Source organism: Ambystoma mexicanum, chromosome 3q, assembly GCF_040938575.1.
Source record: "Ambystoma mexicanum isolate Mex_15411 chromosome 3q, UKY_AmexF1_1, whole genome shotgun sequence".
Taxonomy (NCBI): Eukaryota; Metazoa; Chordata; class Amphibia; order Caudata; family Ambystomatidae; genus Ambystoma; species Ambystoma mexicanum.
The window spans coordinates 678,600,717-678,616,366 of NC_090926.1; the positions used below are offsets into that span (position 1 = coordinate 678,600,717).

At 44.9% G+C, this 15,650-nt stretch overlaps 1 protein-coding gene across 2 annotated transcripts in view; it reads left to right on the top strand.

The window, feature by feature from the left end:
- STX8 (syntaxin 8) overlaps window positions 1-15,650 on the top strand; it is a 1,659,484-nt gene that overhangs the window by 552,543 nt on the left and 1,091,291 nt on the right. The gene's annotated exons all lie outside the window — the stretch shown is intronic.

The following is a 15,650-nucleotide window of genomic DNA, read 5'->3' on the forward strand; positions in this document are numbered from 1 at the left end:
CCCTTCACCAACAGAGGCGATTTTTGCCATTTTAATCAGAAAATAGAAACACTTTTAAACTGGGTTTTGACAGCTAATTCCTTTAGGCAGCTGTCAGGCAGTGATGCCTGGATTCCTCTGACTGCCTGCAGAATCCATGATTTCAGCACTCTTTCCTTTCAATAATTCACTGGGGCAAATGACTGAATTTAGCGCCAAAACAGCACTTGAAGATTGCCATTGATGAGGAAACTGTATTTAATGTCATTTTTGGATTTGAGCCCTTTTGTGGCCTTTTTTCAAGTGACAGCGGCAGATGACAGTAGTGATTCCTGTTTTTACACCAACTTTGCCTGTGCGTATGGCAGGGTGTGCAGCTCTTTGGTGGTTTATGCACCATGCACAATTTTTCAGATTTGGCGCGCACAGGGTTATTTCCTCAATTTTTGACAGTTTTCTTTCCCCATTGGCAAAGGGGTGCAGTTTGGCGCCTTGGCGTGGATAAAAATACTCCACAATGCCTACCTTGCAAAAGACCTTTTCAAAGAAGAAAAAGGGATGCACTCGGGATGCTGACAGGAGGTTAAGGTTACTTGGCTTCAGCACAAAGGGAGCAATGGGTCTTCAAATGTCTCTAGGGGCCTTGCGGGAAGAAGAGGGGGACAAAACCACAACATACTTTGTAACGTAGGTGTTTTGATGCTCGACCGAGTCATCTAGGACTCTTGGCAGGCTTCTGTGACAGGGTTCAGGACGGGAGTCAGCTGTGGGTAGCAAGCGGCAAGATGGTTCAGCGAGCGGAGCTGGACGAACTGCTGCAGGATGGTCTACACAGCGGCTCGGGTCAGGAATCATTGTCTCAGTGCTGGCTGGTGGTTCTGAAGCACTGGTCGAGACCTCTCAGATGTCTTTAAGCGGCTACGGCTTGACAATGGTCAGCGCTGTAGTCCGTTGCAGCTCGAGGAAGTCGACTGGTCTGAAAATGTCCTTTAAGGCGAAGGTCAGTAGATGCTCATCGAGGCACTTCTCACAGTTTCTTCAATGGACTCCTGTCATCCAATAAGGCGCATGGCCCAAAGATGAGGAGTGTGTTGCAGGCAGCTGCCTTGTCCTTTGTTTTAGGTTCAGAGATCTTGCGCTTCTTACATAGGAAGCTTGCTGCAGAGCCTAGCATGGCATGCTGTATGATGACTGGGTACCAGTTCTGGAGTGTCCGGCGGGTCTTCTGAGGTCTTTATCTCCCCCTGATCCTTGAGAGATAGTTGGGTGAAGGATCTTGCAGAGGTCCTGGCCTTCCGTCACTGGGGGAATGTGTAAGACAGACTCTACCTTCAGGCAGGGTCCAATGATGAGTTCTTCTTGCTTCTGCTTGCAAAGTCTTCAGATGATCTGCCAAAAAAGGTGATTTGCCCTCTTTTAAAGCCAAGTGGGCGACACTGAAGTGTGCAGGCTTAGCCTACCTTAATGAACCAATCCTGGGGTCCCTACCAATCAATCTCCTGTATGAATGAGATTAATGAGATTATAATCAGAGTGCTTTGCAACATGAAAGGTAAAGTGGTGAAAACCTGTGATACGAAGTCACAACGATCGTCCTGTCTGTTGTTGATCAAAGAGCGTCTCTGGTTAATGTATCTCTATGTGGTTCCTGATTAAAGCGACAGGTCTCCTTGAAGCTGTGGCGAGACCAGACTCTCAAGCTCCTGCAAACCACATTTTCGTACCTTATGAATGTGGTCCCCTAACGGGTTAGCCTATTGTAAACACGCAGTCGCAGACATGACAGTTCACTTTCAATGATGCTAAGGGCAGGAGCTGGCTTCAAGTTGACAGTTGCATATGAAAGGTTGTTGGGGTTTCCTTTCTCCTTTGTTGACCTCTGCAGCCAGGCCCCATGTGGGCCTGTTTGAAGTTGCCCCCCCACCCCATTTCTTGGAGATGACATTGTGTATCCCAACTACATATGACGGGCATACTGTAGCTTTAGGCCTATCCACCCAGAGTACAAGGGTCTATGCATTTGTCATGGTGTGGGCATAGGAAAATGTCTGTGGATTAGCCCCTCACATTTTCCTGATGTTGGGCTACGATCATTCATTAAAATGTTCAAAAAAGCCCAGGCGAGCTCACACCCACCGTGCGAGTGGTCGAATTCCTCCCAGTAAGTGCCTTGCTTCCAGTGAGCCTTTCCACCTCCTGTAGTTGTGTATATGTATTCCTGTGTAATTGTATTCATGACCATGTGAATCCATGCCAGACCCCATGCTGGAGAAGGAACAAGTTACCTGTAACTCCTGATCTCCTGCATGGGTCTGGCATGCATTCAGATGCGAACACTCCCTCCTTCCCCTCTGTGGCCTTTCTTGGTTCATAATACCTCTTCACATGCTCTACCAAATCTGAAGATGGCCAACGGGGGTGGAGCTTAGGAGAACGAGCATCATTGGCTAGGGGCAGTATGACCCAAAGGACAGTGATTGGTTATAGAGGAGACAAGCAGTTTCAAGCCTAAAGTGTAATTGCTTTCATTTTATACCGAGAATTCCCAGTCTGACGACCGTGAATATTCATGAGCATCGGAATCCATGCCAGACCCATACTGGAGAACAGGAGTTGCAGGTAAGTATTCTGTTCCATCCTCTGAACAGAGACATTGTGCCATTCTTGCTCATCTACCCACTTTGCCCTTTCACAAAAGTCTGCATCCTGTGTTTTCTCTTGCAGGGTTGGGTTTTTCCAAGCGTCTTCTCATTATTGCTTTGCTTTTTAATGTTGAATTAAGTCTATATTCCTATACAACATTGAATGGGCATTCTTTTATTTTGTACCACTGTACTTATGTTATTTGGGTTGCAACTACTATCACCTCACATCCCCCCTGAAGAGTATGACCTTCCCTCAGACGGCGCTACCACAAAAGGCAAAGGCTGTATTCTTGGGAATCGGCCAAAATGACCGAATGTGTAATTTGGCTGAATTTCGGCCATTCAAAAATTCAGAACGGCTGAAAAGTTCAACCAGATCATGCATTTTGTGCTAGGGGCTGTGGGGGTGTCCCCCGCACCCTTGCTCACTATATTATGAGCAGGGGTTGGGTGGTGTCCCCCGCAGGCATACTGGACAAAAAAAAAAAAGGAAAGGACCCTGCGGCACCGATTCCCGATCACGGAACTGAAAGGGAACAGGCGTTGAAAGGACACAGCGAGTCGGAAGCAAGGTAAGTAGGGGGTGGGAGTGGCGGTTGTTGGGGGTGGGGGTATGTGTGTAGGTGTGTGCGCCAAGTCAGAAATGTTCAGGGGAGAAAATGCTCAAGGTCATTTTTGAAAAATAATCTTCAGTCTTTTCTCCCTTGAACATTTCTACCTCAGTCTTTAAACCCTGATCCGAGTAGTAGTAATTTCTTCACATGACTACATCATGAAGCGGTGCGACAGAGGAGATTAGATGCTTGGGAGACAGCAGAGCCATCCTGCAAAGATATCCAGAAGACGAAATGCCCAAAGATGAAAACCGAGCTTCAGGGCAGAGCTTTCCAGTAAACGTCAGCCACCATAGAGAGGGATGTAAATTGGTGCATGGGACAGGGAATGCCGGTGCCGAAGAAAGTGGCAAAGTGAACGCTTGGGGTAAATCTGCATGCTGAAACAGGGAGATGCAAGCCATTAAGAAAATAAGCATGAGGACTGCAGATTAACACTGGAAATTGAAATTACATTTCATAGATTTAAAGAATTCGACTATCCACATAGTGGGCGTACCCTCGCCGGGACTTTTTTTTACATTTTAAATAAATGGATGATGGTAGACTGATATCAGAAAAAGGTGTAGGGTTAATCCACACACATTTTTCTATGCTCGCACAGCAACAACAACATGGACCTGTGCACTGCAGGCAGGACACCGCCTACAACTACCATCCACCCCTGTCAAATTTAGCTGGTAGGACAGCATACCCTCCTCTGCTGTCACATTCCAAGTAAGGGGGGGAGACCAACTTCCTCCTGCCATGGTCAGCCTCATTAACTGACAAAAGCTCCATGGAACCGCCCTGCTCTTTTGTTGGGCCCTTCAGCTGGTGGTAGCGATTAACATATCAAACAGGGGGCCTGGCTGACTGCCTGGCTGAAGAGGATAACAAAGGAGACAGGAAGCCCCACTCCCTTTCATACGTAACTCTGTCAACCTGACACAGCTACGGCCCTCTTTATCAATCAGTGAACTGACATGTCTGGGTCTTTTGTTGCAGTAGGCCACGCCTGCTAGTGGGACCTCATTCAGAAGATACCAGAATCTGTTTTTTTGCGGAGGCCAGAGAGTCTGCTCTCTGTAAAGATTGGAGGAGGGTGGGGGGTATCTGTACTCCTGCTCTCTATATGGCAGAGTCGAAGCACAGAGCACCCCGGCCAAGATTCTCTAAGTGGTAAAACATGGAGAGTAATCAAGGCTTAGCTCTCGGGAGGTGATGCAGTCTGGTTCTTAAGTACAGTGTAGTCCCCGAGCACCCACAAAGGAATGTCCACACACTATGTTGGTGAAAACATAGTCTTTATTTAAATAAGGTTCAAAGTTATATACACAATCACAATAACACACTTTGTACTCTGGCAATACTATAATGGCAAATATATACAGGTCTACGTGGTACCACACTTAACTATCGATTCCTTTAAAATGCATCTACGGATAACAGCCCCAACTAGCCTACGAATCAGATTATAAAATGAATCAACGATAGACCACAGAAAGACAGCGAGTTAAATCAAGCAATTGCAGAACAATCTATCCCACTACCATGAGATAGTTCTGTGCGAGGATCCCCCCACCTGGGCAGCCTGTAAATAAAGCTTATTTGACAAGCCCAGTCCAATTATGCTCAATATAGTCTTGATTCCTTCTAAAGGTTCCACGACTCGAAAGTACCTAGTTTCGTAGAGTTCTTCGAGGAGTCGTCCACGGGCCCTTCTTGAGTGCACTCCTTTTAAGGCCGGAGCCACGGGTTGTCGAGATTCGGTGAAGAAACAGGTGAACACTGTCGTTGAGGCAGCAGTTTCGGTTCTGTGCTGCTCATGGACTATCTGTTGAAAATGTCCTGCAAGCTGAGGCGTGCAGTGCACCACGACGACGATAGTTTGTTGCCGAAGAAAGCTAATGAAGAACTTTGGTCCAGCAAGGGCGTCTGGTCGTTGAGGTCTCTGTGGTCTTTGGGTGGCGAGAAACCCACCGGTGGATTCTCCTCGGTCTTCGGCGGCCTTGACTTTCTCCGGCAGGACGAAAACGGTCGACGATGATGAGTAAGGAAGTCCTTGTTTCTAATTCTAATGTTCTTAGGCAATGGAGCTTTGCGGCTGCGGTCGACTAGCATCGTCGTCAACGATGATGGGCTTCAATGTCTTGGCGCTTCGCTTCGTGATTCTGCGGTGGTCCGCATCTCCGGTCATCAGCCTTTCGAGGGTCTGACATCCAGAGAGCTTTGGAAAAGATCAGCAGGTGCACGATGGTCCCTCTAAACTCTGGAAGAGATCTCCTAGCCAGCTCCTCTCTTGGATCAGTTCCTTGACAGTCACGCAGCTTTCAGATTAGCGAAGGACAGCAGCAGCAGTTCTTCTTCTTCCACCGGGCCGCAAGGTTAAGCATCAAGTATCGACTTCAGCTTCTGAACGATTTCCATCAGTGAGGGGTCCCCAGATATACTGTTGGTCTCCCATTCACTTCGCTGGGTCACACTCGGGCAACCAATCATCCAGAAGGGCATTCATGCAGTCAGGCAGCCAATCGGGCTCACAGTGCAGTTAGGCCATTCTTCTCCATCCAGACACTCGCAATACGGAATGTGCATTCGGAAAGGCACCCAGCCATTCAGCACTCCACACTGCATTACTAGACACCCACATCATGAAATGTGTATTCGTCACACATTCCATTCACCGAGGTCCCACCCCGAGGACGTCCTGCAACATACAGTCACTGGGAAGGCTCCAGACAGTCTGGCCTGGACTTCCCCCACAATACCATATATGGAACGTCCACCCAACAACCAGTCAGGGGAAAGGACAGGGCTTCCCAGGACTTTGGGAAAACAAGGTAACAGGCAATAGAAAGCAAGAGGCCACAGGGGCCATCTTGTCTCCTATCGGGAATCAACTGATTCCAATGGCAGGGCCTGGGTATCCCATAATGGAGGATACTCAGAGCACCTGTCAAATTCAGCATGGAGCTGCCACCAGCCCATACCCTGCTCTGTGGGCCACACACAGGTGCTCACAAACATACACTAGGGGTACAGGGTTGAACCCCCTACCCATGGGTACCATAAGGGTATTGCAAGGGTCTGTTTACCATGACCAAAAAGCGGAAGAGCTGAACTACCAGGAGTCTCGCATGGAATCCTGTGAAGAAAATAAAACGGAACATACACGAAAAAGGACTACAAGACAAGGACAGGAAGACCCTGTCCCTCCTCATTTCCAGCATCAGTCTTTGAGCATCTTCCAGGGAGACTTGCTGCTTTAATCAAGGAGCCACACAGGGAGATCCATTAACCAGAGACTCTTTGATCACAACAAACAGGAAGATGGGTGGGGCCTAGTATCACAAGGTAGTGAGCCCAGCGCTATTTATGTTGAGAGAAGGGGGCCGCCATATTGGTTCTGGGATACCTCTTGTTCCTCTTGTTCCTTTTTCACCCCTTTACCTTTTCCTGTTTCACGCACATATATAGAAAATGGTTGGTAGAGACCCCAGGATTAGTTCCCTATGGCTGGCTAAGCTTACAGCAATCACTGTGGCCCACTAGGCTTTAGAGAGTGCTGGAGCCTCTCTTTAAGCAGAATTGAAGACTTCACAAGAACCATAAAGAAGAACTCCTACTTGGACCCTGGCTCAAGGTACAGTCTGCCTTACAGGTTCCGCCAGTGAAGGAAGTCCAGGAACATCCAAAAAGGGAACCAGAATCCCTGCCCTTAACTTCTCCCAGGGAACGGAGGGAGAAAGGAACGCAAAGGAACCTCCAGCCGCTTCCGAAATGGTACCCAGTTAGCACACAGCATGCCCTGCTAGGCTCTGCAGCAAGCTCTCTGGACAGGGAGTGCCAGAAAATCTCTCAACCCGGAACCAAGGACAAGGCAGCTGCCTGTAACACACTCCCTAGCTTTGGACCGTCCGCCTTAAAAGACAACGCAAGCCCATTGAAGAAACTGGGAGATGTGCAGCGACAAGTCTTTACTGCTCTCCGCCTTAAAGGACCTTCTCAAGCCAGTCGAGTTCCTCGATCCGCAACCGACTGCAACGCTGACCACTGTCAAGCCTGGAGCTACCGCCATCAAGCCGTAGTTGCTGAAAGAAACCCGAGACGTCTCAACCAGTGCTTCAGAACCGCCGTTTAGCACAGAGACCACGATTCCGGTCCCCAGTTGCCATGAAGGCCAACCTGTAGACGTTGGTCCAGCTTCGCTCGCCGAATCATCTTGCCGCCTGATAACCTGCCGCAGACTCCCGTTTCGAACTCTGTCACAGAAGCCTGCAAAGCACCCTGAAGCTGACTCGACCCTCTCAAGCACCAAGAACTACAGCAAAAGGTACATTGTGATTCTGTTCCCGATGTCCTTCCCAGAAGGCCCCTAGGGACATTTTAAGACCCTTTCCTCCTTTTTGCTCATGCCAAGAAACCTTAAAATATTATTGTGGTAATTAACCATACCAACTATCCTCCTGTCAGTGTTCAGAGTGCATCCCTTTTCCTTATTGAAACCTACTTGTTCTCTGCATTCCTTTACAGCACGGGTGCACAACTTACGGCCCACGGGCTAGTTGCGGCCCACCATGCTATTTTGTCCAGACAAAACACTGACCCTCATTGGTTAAGTGCACACGCACCACATCGCTCCTATGAGCCACGTAGTGCGTGTGTGCTGCACCAATGGAGTGCCAACACTATGGCTGGCGTGGTCAGTAAGGCTTGATGCCGGAAAGGCATTTCAGCCTTGCCACGCCAGCCGTAGTGCCAGAAGCTTTGCCAGCATTTCAGCTAGCCTGCCTTCCAGCACGTCTGGTAAGTACATATTGGGGGGTGGGGGGGGGGTGGGTGCTGTATATTTGTGTGTGTGTCTCGGGTCTGTCCTGACTGTTTTTTGTTTTTGTGTGTATGTTGAGATGGGGGGGGGTGTTGTCTGGTCTGTATGGGTGTTTGTATTTGTAGGTCCGTGCAGTGTATGTTGAGATGGGGCGGTGGGGGGTGTCTGGTCTGTATGGGGGTTTGTATTTGTATGTTTGTGCAGTGTATGTTGAGATGGGGCGGTGGGGGGTGTCTGGTCTGTATGGGGGTTTGTATTTGTATGTTTGTGCAGTGTATGTTGAGATGGGGGTGGGGGTGAGATGTGTCGGAGTCTGTCCTGCCTGTTTGTTTGTGTGTGTATGTTGGGATGCGGGGGTGGGGGGGGTGTCGGGTCTGTATGGGTGTTTGTATTTGTATTTGTATGTCTGTGCAGTATATGTTGAGATGGGGGGGTTGTTGGGTCTGTATAGGTGTTTGTATTTGTAGGTCTGTGCAGTGTATGTTAAGATGGGAGGGTTGGGGGGTTTGGTCTGTCAGTGTGTTTTTGTGTGTATGGGCAGTGTATGCTGAGATGGGGGTGGGTGGGTGTCGGGTCTGAATGGGTGTTTGTTTCTGTATGTATGAGCAGTATATGTTGATATCAGGGGTCGGGGATTGTTGCCTCTGTATGGGTGTTTGTATTTGTATGTCTGTGCAGTGTGTGTTGAGATGGGGTGGGGGGTGTCTGGTCTGTATGGGTATTTGTATGTCTGTGCAGTGAATGTTGAGATGGGGGTGTCGGTCTGTATGGGTATTTGTTTCTGTATGTATGTGCAGTGTATGTTGAGATCAGGGGGTGGGGGGTGTTGGGTCTGTATGGGTGTTTGTATTTGTATGTGCAGTGTATGTTGGGATGTGGGGTTGGGGGGTGTTGGTCTGTCAGTGTGGTGTTTTTGTGTATGGGCAGTGTATGCTGAGATGGGGGTGGGAGAAGTTTGGTCTGTATGGGTGCATAGTGTATTGGTGTATGCTTGTGAGTTTGTGTGCTGAGTTGGGGCTCCCGGTCTGTATGGGTACATGGTGTATGCTTGTTAGTCTGTATGCAGGGTTGAGGGGTTGGGGTCTGTATGGGTATGTATGCAAGGTGCATGCTTGGTGCCATGGGGCATAGTGTTTGGTTGGGGGGGCCATGGGGCATAGTTTGGGCACTCCAAGAGTGAAGCCAATAATAAAGCTAATACAGGCACAGTTAGGAGATGTACATCCTTTGCTTTTTGAGGAAACCTGACTCGACGAACGCCATACTCCTCTTGGGCAACCCAAACAGCAAAGTATAGCAGTCCAATCCAATCAAGGGTCAATCAAATATATATACTTAATTAAACAGGCGATATGCAATAACTAAATAGAAATAAATTATAACATGGAAAATGTGTAGTACAAAATATAAATTTTAAATACAAATAAAAATCGTTACACCTCAAACGTATTCTTTTCCCATGTGTTAAATACAAATTGGGGGTTGAAAAAGCCTCCAGCCACGCCGCGCCTACCGCCCCACCCACATTTACTTTTTGGCCCACTATAGCCATCATGTAAGGTACTTTCGGCCCTCTGTCAAAATCAGTTGTGCACCTCTGCTTTATAGGGTGGGTTGTATTTAGTAGCGTTATTAAATTGTCTGTTTTGCTAATTATAAAGTAGATTTTTTTACAACTTTGAATGGCCACTCTTTTTATCATTGGGTAATAATTATTGTATTTTCGCTGTGTTTTCAAATAACCAACGATCCACGACCTTTAGAGTAGATAAGCCTGCTGTTCCGTCCATGTTAGCAAAATTGGACAAGGAGGTTTATAATTTTAACTAGCCTTTCCCGGCGTAACATACGCCTTGCTAGCATATCTTAAAGTTCAATATCTGTCGGTAATTCATAGGGTCACTTCTATCCCCTTCTTGAATAACGGAATTACCACTGATCGCTTCCAGGAAGGGGTTATATGGCCCTGTGACTTATTAATGGTCATTGAAAATGCTAAACAAATAGTTACTGTCTTCTTTTGAATTTGAAAGGCATATTTGTATCAGATGAAGATAGTTCCATTGATTATGCTGGCCTCTGTGATGTGTCTTTGTAGACTTGTAATAGTCAACCTTGTTCCATTGTAGAGTTCCTGTGATGGCATAAACAGCATAATTACAGCACCTACTTTTAGTTGTATCTCGTGAGGAGGTATTCGTCCTACAGCGTTTTGCTCTTTAGAGACTGAAACATTGTGCTGGTAATTAACTGTTCATTGTCACTGGAACCGCCGTGCCCTGTGTGAAGAGAAGTGGGGGTGGAAAGAAGTAACTTGAAATTATTCCAAATTTTTGCGATAGAAGGTGACTGTGTAGAACCATGCTCATTCTTCTTTGTTAAAATGATAGCTGTTGTTGAATTGAAGGGGCACAGAGAGGTGCACTTTGCCATTTGGACAGCCGAGGGCAACCTCGGCTGTCCAAATGGCAAACACTGGTAAATCGCATCATCTGAGTACGGAAACATACCTAAGCGTTTTTTGTATGTATTTTCAAATACAAATATATCAAAAACAAAGAAAAAAAAGCTAATTACAGCTTGACAGTGGCACTCCACTCCAAGTGTAAAATATCAACCGGACTAAAAAGGATCTCAATCATTGGTCCTTTAATCTTCAAAAAGGTGGACAGGTAGACAGAGAGAAACAAACAATAACGCGTTTCACCCTTACGGGCTTCGTCGGATTGTGAACATGGAAAAGGGATTTTTCGCTTTAAGCGTATTGTGCAGGTAAGTCTTTTTTTCCTTTCGTAACTGAATTTGTTTCTGGTTCCCATGGGCGCCATGTTGGGTGTATCCTTCATGGTTGATGTTATTCTTTTTGCCACCCACATCGGAAACATATAGAATTGAATTCAGAATATCCTGCAAGCATTTATTTCAATTGCTTTGTAAGCAGATGAAGCCTTATAAAATGCAGTCATTAGTGATATATGTTGCACAATTGTGGTAACATTTGTACATATGAACTTAAATTTCATTGTTCAATATGTCTTGCATATATTCTTTGTATAACACGCATAGTACAATGATAAAATAGCTGAAGATAGTATTTATGTGCAATTTAGCATAAAGTGCCATGTGCTTTCGCAAAGGGCGTTGCGCAACAAATACAGTAACATATGATGATGATAACAAAGTGCATAGTGCTTTGGACAGTGTTATTAACGTCATTTCAATTTCTGCTTGCAATTGAAAACAAATTAAAGTGCTTGCAATTTAATATATGCTAAAATCAACGGCATATTGTTGAAATTGATACCATAAAGTGCTTGTGTGCATATTTGATTATATATTTTGATCTCTGCCAATACATAAATGAAAATTGGCAAAGATGATAATATATTCATTCTCAAAAGGAAAATATGGCAGATTATACTGACATACTGTTGAATGCAATGATTAAAAGTATATAATACCTATATGTCTATACAATATTGCCTGAATGGTAAAATTTCCAAGAGCTATGTTTGTCTAAATGATAACTGTATAGGAAATATAAATGAAAAGGAAAAGCCACGGACAAACTGCCGGATGTTATAGAAACCCTAAATGTCTAACACCGTGAAATGTGAATAAAAACCTCTTTTATAATTAAAAATGTGTAAATTGGGAGAACAAGGTATGATGTTTTGTTGACCTGTTGCAAGACAAGTACATTCATTTTACAGCACTTCTGTTATTTTCATTCGACATAATATTGCACTCCATTTGATTATTATGATTTCAAATCTTCTCTAGCCCCCAACAAATGTATAGAGTGCCTCATCTTTGTTATGACCTCCAGGACTTATGGTGTGATAATCCACAATATATTTACACTCACTTTGTCTCAATTATCGTTCTTGATTTCCACCCCTTGGATGTTGAGGAATGGTGTCTATTCCAAAATATTTGAAAGATGATATGTCCCCATTGTGTTTTTCTTCAAAATGTTTTGCAAAGGGATATGATGGATCTTTTTTCTTGATAGCTTGGAGATGATGTAGCACATGAAGTTTCACTTCTTAGTGCTCCCAATATACCAAAGATTGCAACTACACATAAAGCAAGTGATGTATTTTGTGATTTCTACTTTTTTCCGAGTTCGTGGATGTATATAATGTTTCAAAGATAACCAACCCATGCTTGCAAGCTTTACCTTTTGTACATTTGTAAAAGCCTGTTTGGTTACTGATTGTCCATTGCGTTGTAGATGGTATACTATAGGGGATACAAAGAGACTTGGTGATAATTCCGATTGTAGAGATTTAGCTTAGAGACCAATGTTTGGCAAGAATCTTCTGAATTTCTTTGGCCCCATTGTTGTAAATTGTAATAAACCATATATTTTCAGATTTGGCTGCCATTGTTCTCTGTTTACTTTTCTCTTTGTTTATTCGTAAAATCTCTTATTGGGTCTGTTTAACACATTGATTATAAGCATTATTGATTGTTGACTTTTTTTTTTTAGCTTCTTGCAGCAAAGTTGGCCGCTGTTGTAATTGCATTTTTTTCAAAAGTTGCGGCCTCGCTGCAATTCCTTTTCATTCTCAAAAATTCACTGTATGGTATGCTGTTTTTTAAACATCTGGGATGTGCACTATCCGCATGAAGCAATTAGTTGGTACTGGTTGGTTTGTGATAGGTTTCCGTTGTGATGACTTCGTCAACCACTTTGATCTTGATATCCAGAAATACCACTTCTGTTGAATCATGTTGCTGGGTGAATTTGAGATGAATGTTTTGTGCATTCAAGACATTGAAGAAGTCCATCCATTCAGTTGAACTGCCTTCCCATAATATAAACAAATCATCAATATAACGACGCCATAAAGCCACTCTATTGGTGTGAATATGCATAGTTTCATCGGAAAACAGTTTTTCTTCCCAGCTTCCCATGAAGAGGTTTGCATATGTGGGCCCTACTGTCATGCCCATGGCATATATAAGAGAGAGAGGGAGAGAGATAGATATTGTATGCTTGTTTAATCAAATGTTTGCCTGGACCACTGGTACCCCGGAATTAGATTGATCACAATAGAGCATCTTGAGGCCAAGCACTGATACGCAAATAACTATTGTATGTTGGAGCTTGGAGTCAAAAGTTCCTCCTAACGTTCTATACCAGCCAAACCCCATAAAAATGTTCTGAGTTCTGCTCTCTACTGCTTTACTAATCTCTGAGTAGATGTCGGAGTCCCAAAAACAAATTGAAACTAGACTCCCAGTGTACTTTTGAGTGCTGGAACTTGGAGTTTGAAATTCCCTAAATTCCCATGTGAAATTGCGCACATTCAGAAAGTTTTCATACTGCTACATGAGTTAAAGCAGGCAGCACTCCTTTGATGAATGAAGCACACTTATGCAGAACTGGAACTGTTCTTGTCTAAATAGCTGTTGCACTAAATTCAGAGGTCCCCAAATCTAATTGAGAAAGTGCATTTACAAAGAATGGTGCACCGTGAAATGCAAGTGCTAGTAGCAAGCTACTGAGAATAACTAGTTCAACTACATTGCTGTGCCCCCTCGCATCCTTATTTCGCAACATGAAAGATGTGTTTAGGTGTTTTTCAAAGTGCTACATGATGAATAAAAGGGACACTCTTGATTGAATGTCTCCCAATTCGGTCATGTTTTGTCCTAATTGTGATGGTTAGTAATAAGGGCGTGGACAGATTCCATTCTTGGCAACTCCTGTGGCACACAACCTTTTCATCCTGCTGTTATTGGACCATCAATCTGCAGCTGTTTCAAGAGACTTACAGTACTTTACCTGGTATATGGATTTCTATGTTTAAGAACTGTTGAGCCATGCCATCCAGGCCTAGAAGCTGTGATGCCACCGAATTTTCCTTGTTGAGAAGTGGTATACGTTTTTGGAGCATGGCATCGTTTTTGCTTGTTAGAAGTTAAGCTCCGAGTACTTACGAATTCTCCTGTTAGCAATATACTATCTCTGCTCGTGTTGCTTTTCCTTTTTACTGTTGCCAGACCTTAACTGAGCAGTGTTGCTTGGTCTGGACAGGTGCACATGGACTTGAAAGTGAATATAATGTTTGTAGCGAAGCCCGATTGTGAACAGAGCAGTCATTGTTGAGAGAGGGTAAACGAGAAAAGGTAATAGTGAGCGTTCCGTTTTAGCAAAGTAGCTGGATTCTGATGGACCTCTTGAGCAACATGTAGTTTAGAAATAGCAGGAGTGCATGCCAGAAGGACAACATTATGATCAAGTCGCTGCCATACGAAATTGGTTACCCACAGAAGACTGGTGGCTTTTTGCTGAAGCTGCGGTGGCAAGGAACGAGTCGAGGCGAGCTCCTGCTGCTATCTTAGCTTAAGAGGGAAATCCTGCTTCGCCTTTGGCTTGTTTAGGTATATTTCCCAATGCAAAGCTTATCGGCGTCTGGCAAGAAGACCGCCCCAGCCCCTAAAAGAGGTACACGGAGAGATGTTGCCGATCGTCTCTCGGCCGAAGCTGCCTCTTGCGGCCTTATCGCCGGAGCTCATCGCGGTCCCAGCATCTTTGTGGAAACGCAATTAGCAGTACATCTGGGCCCCTTCAGAAAGACACATCGATGTCTGTTCTTGCAGTGCCTGGAGACAGATCAGATGCCGCTGCCGCTTACTGGAAGGAAACGCGGGGCAAATTAACAGAAATATGCGGGCGATGTGTAATGCACTTCCAAGCGTCCACTTGGGAGTTCTGAGTGCTAAGTGGGGGCTCGTAATTTAAGGGGCGTCTGTCAATTCAATTAGTGGGTTCATTTCTTAGCGCACTCATTCAAGCTGCATCCTCAACGGGAGGAGGCCAATCCTCAGCCCGCTGGTTCTCACTACTTGAGCACATCCGACTGTCCAAATTAACGGGAAACAGTCTGCTGAAATGGTGCACATTTATCCAACAATCCATATCCGCGTTGCAGAAGAGATTTAGCTAAGTAAGCAAATAACATGGGTTGGGATTACTGTATATGCCACTTTTTAATGTCTTTATTAGGTTTCCACTTTTCAGCAAACTAATGTAGCCTTTAGAGACCGTGGCTGATGTCAATATTGCGCGATAATGACCCTCCCCTAAATTATGGGCCAAGATGAAGCTGAGGTGCATACGTTTGGGGAAGGGTCGTTTTCCTAAGTGATGATCCTCGCGAGGTCTATACAGCTTTCGCACCAAGTGCTAATAGCAATAGATGTTTTGCAGTTGTGGTGGTGAAGTACTTTAATACTAAAGTACACGAACCGTGTTAATAAATGAACTAGCTTTTATGAGGTAAGCATTTTAACTGTTCATTTGGCTGCACCTAAACAGTTTTAGCATGTCCCTGGATGAATTGCAATGTTAAAATGAACGTTTTTACTTTACAGTATTGAAAGTATTGTTCTGCGTTTTAGCTTTCACTTTGTGTTGAATTAGATTGGAGCGTCTTGTTGAACTAGATCTTGCTGGGAAGTTGCATTGCTGTTTCTTGAATACAGCGAAATGCAGTGCTGAATTTGTAAAAAAAAAAAAAAAATGAAGTGCAGGGGCCCATATTTTTTCTAGTGTGCTTGTGACACATTCAGGGTGGGCAGCGTGGG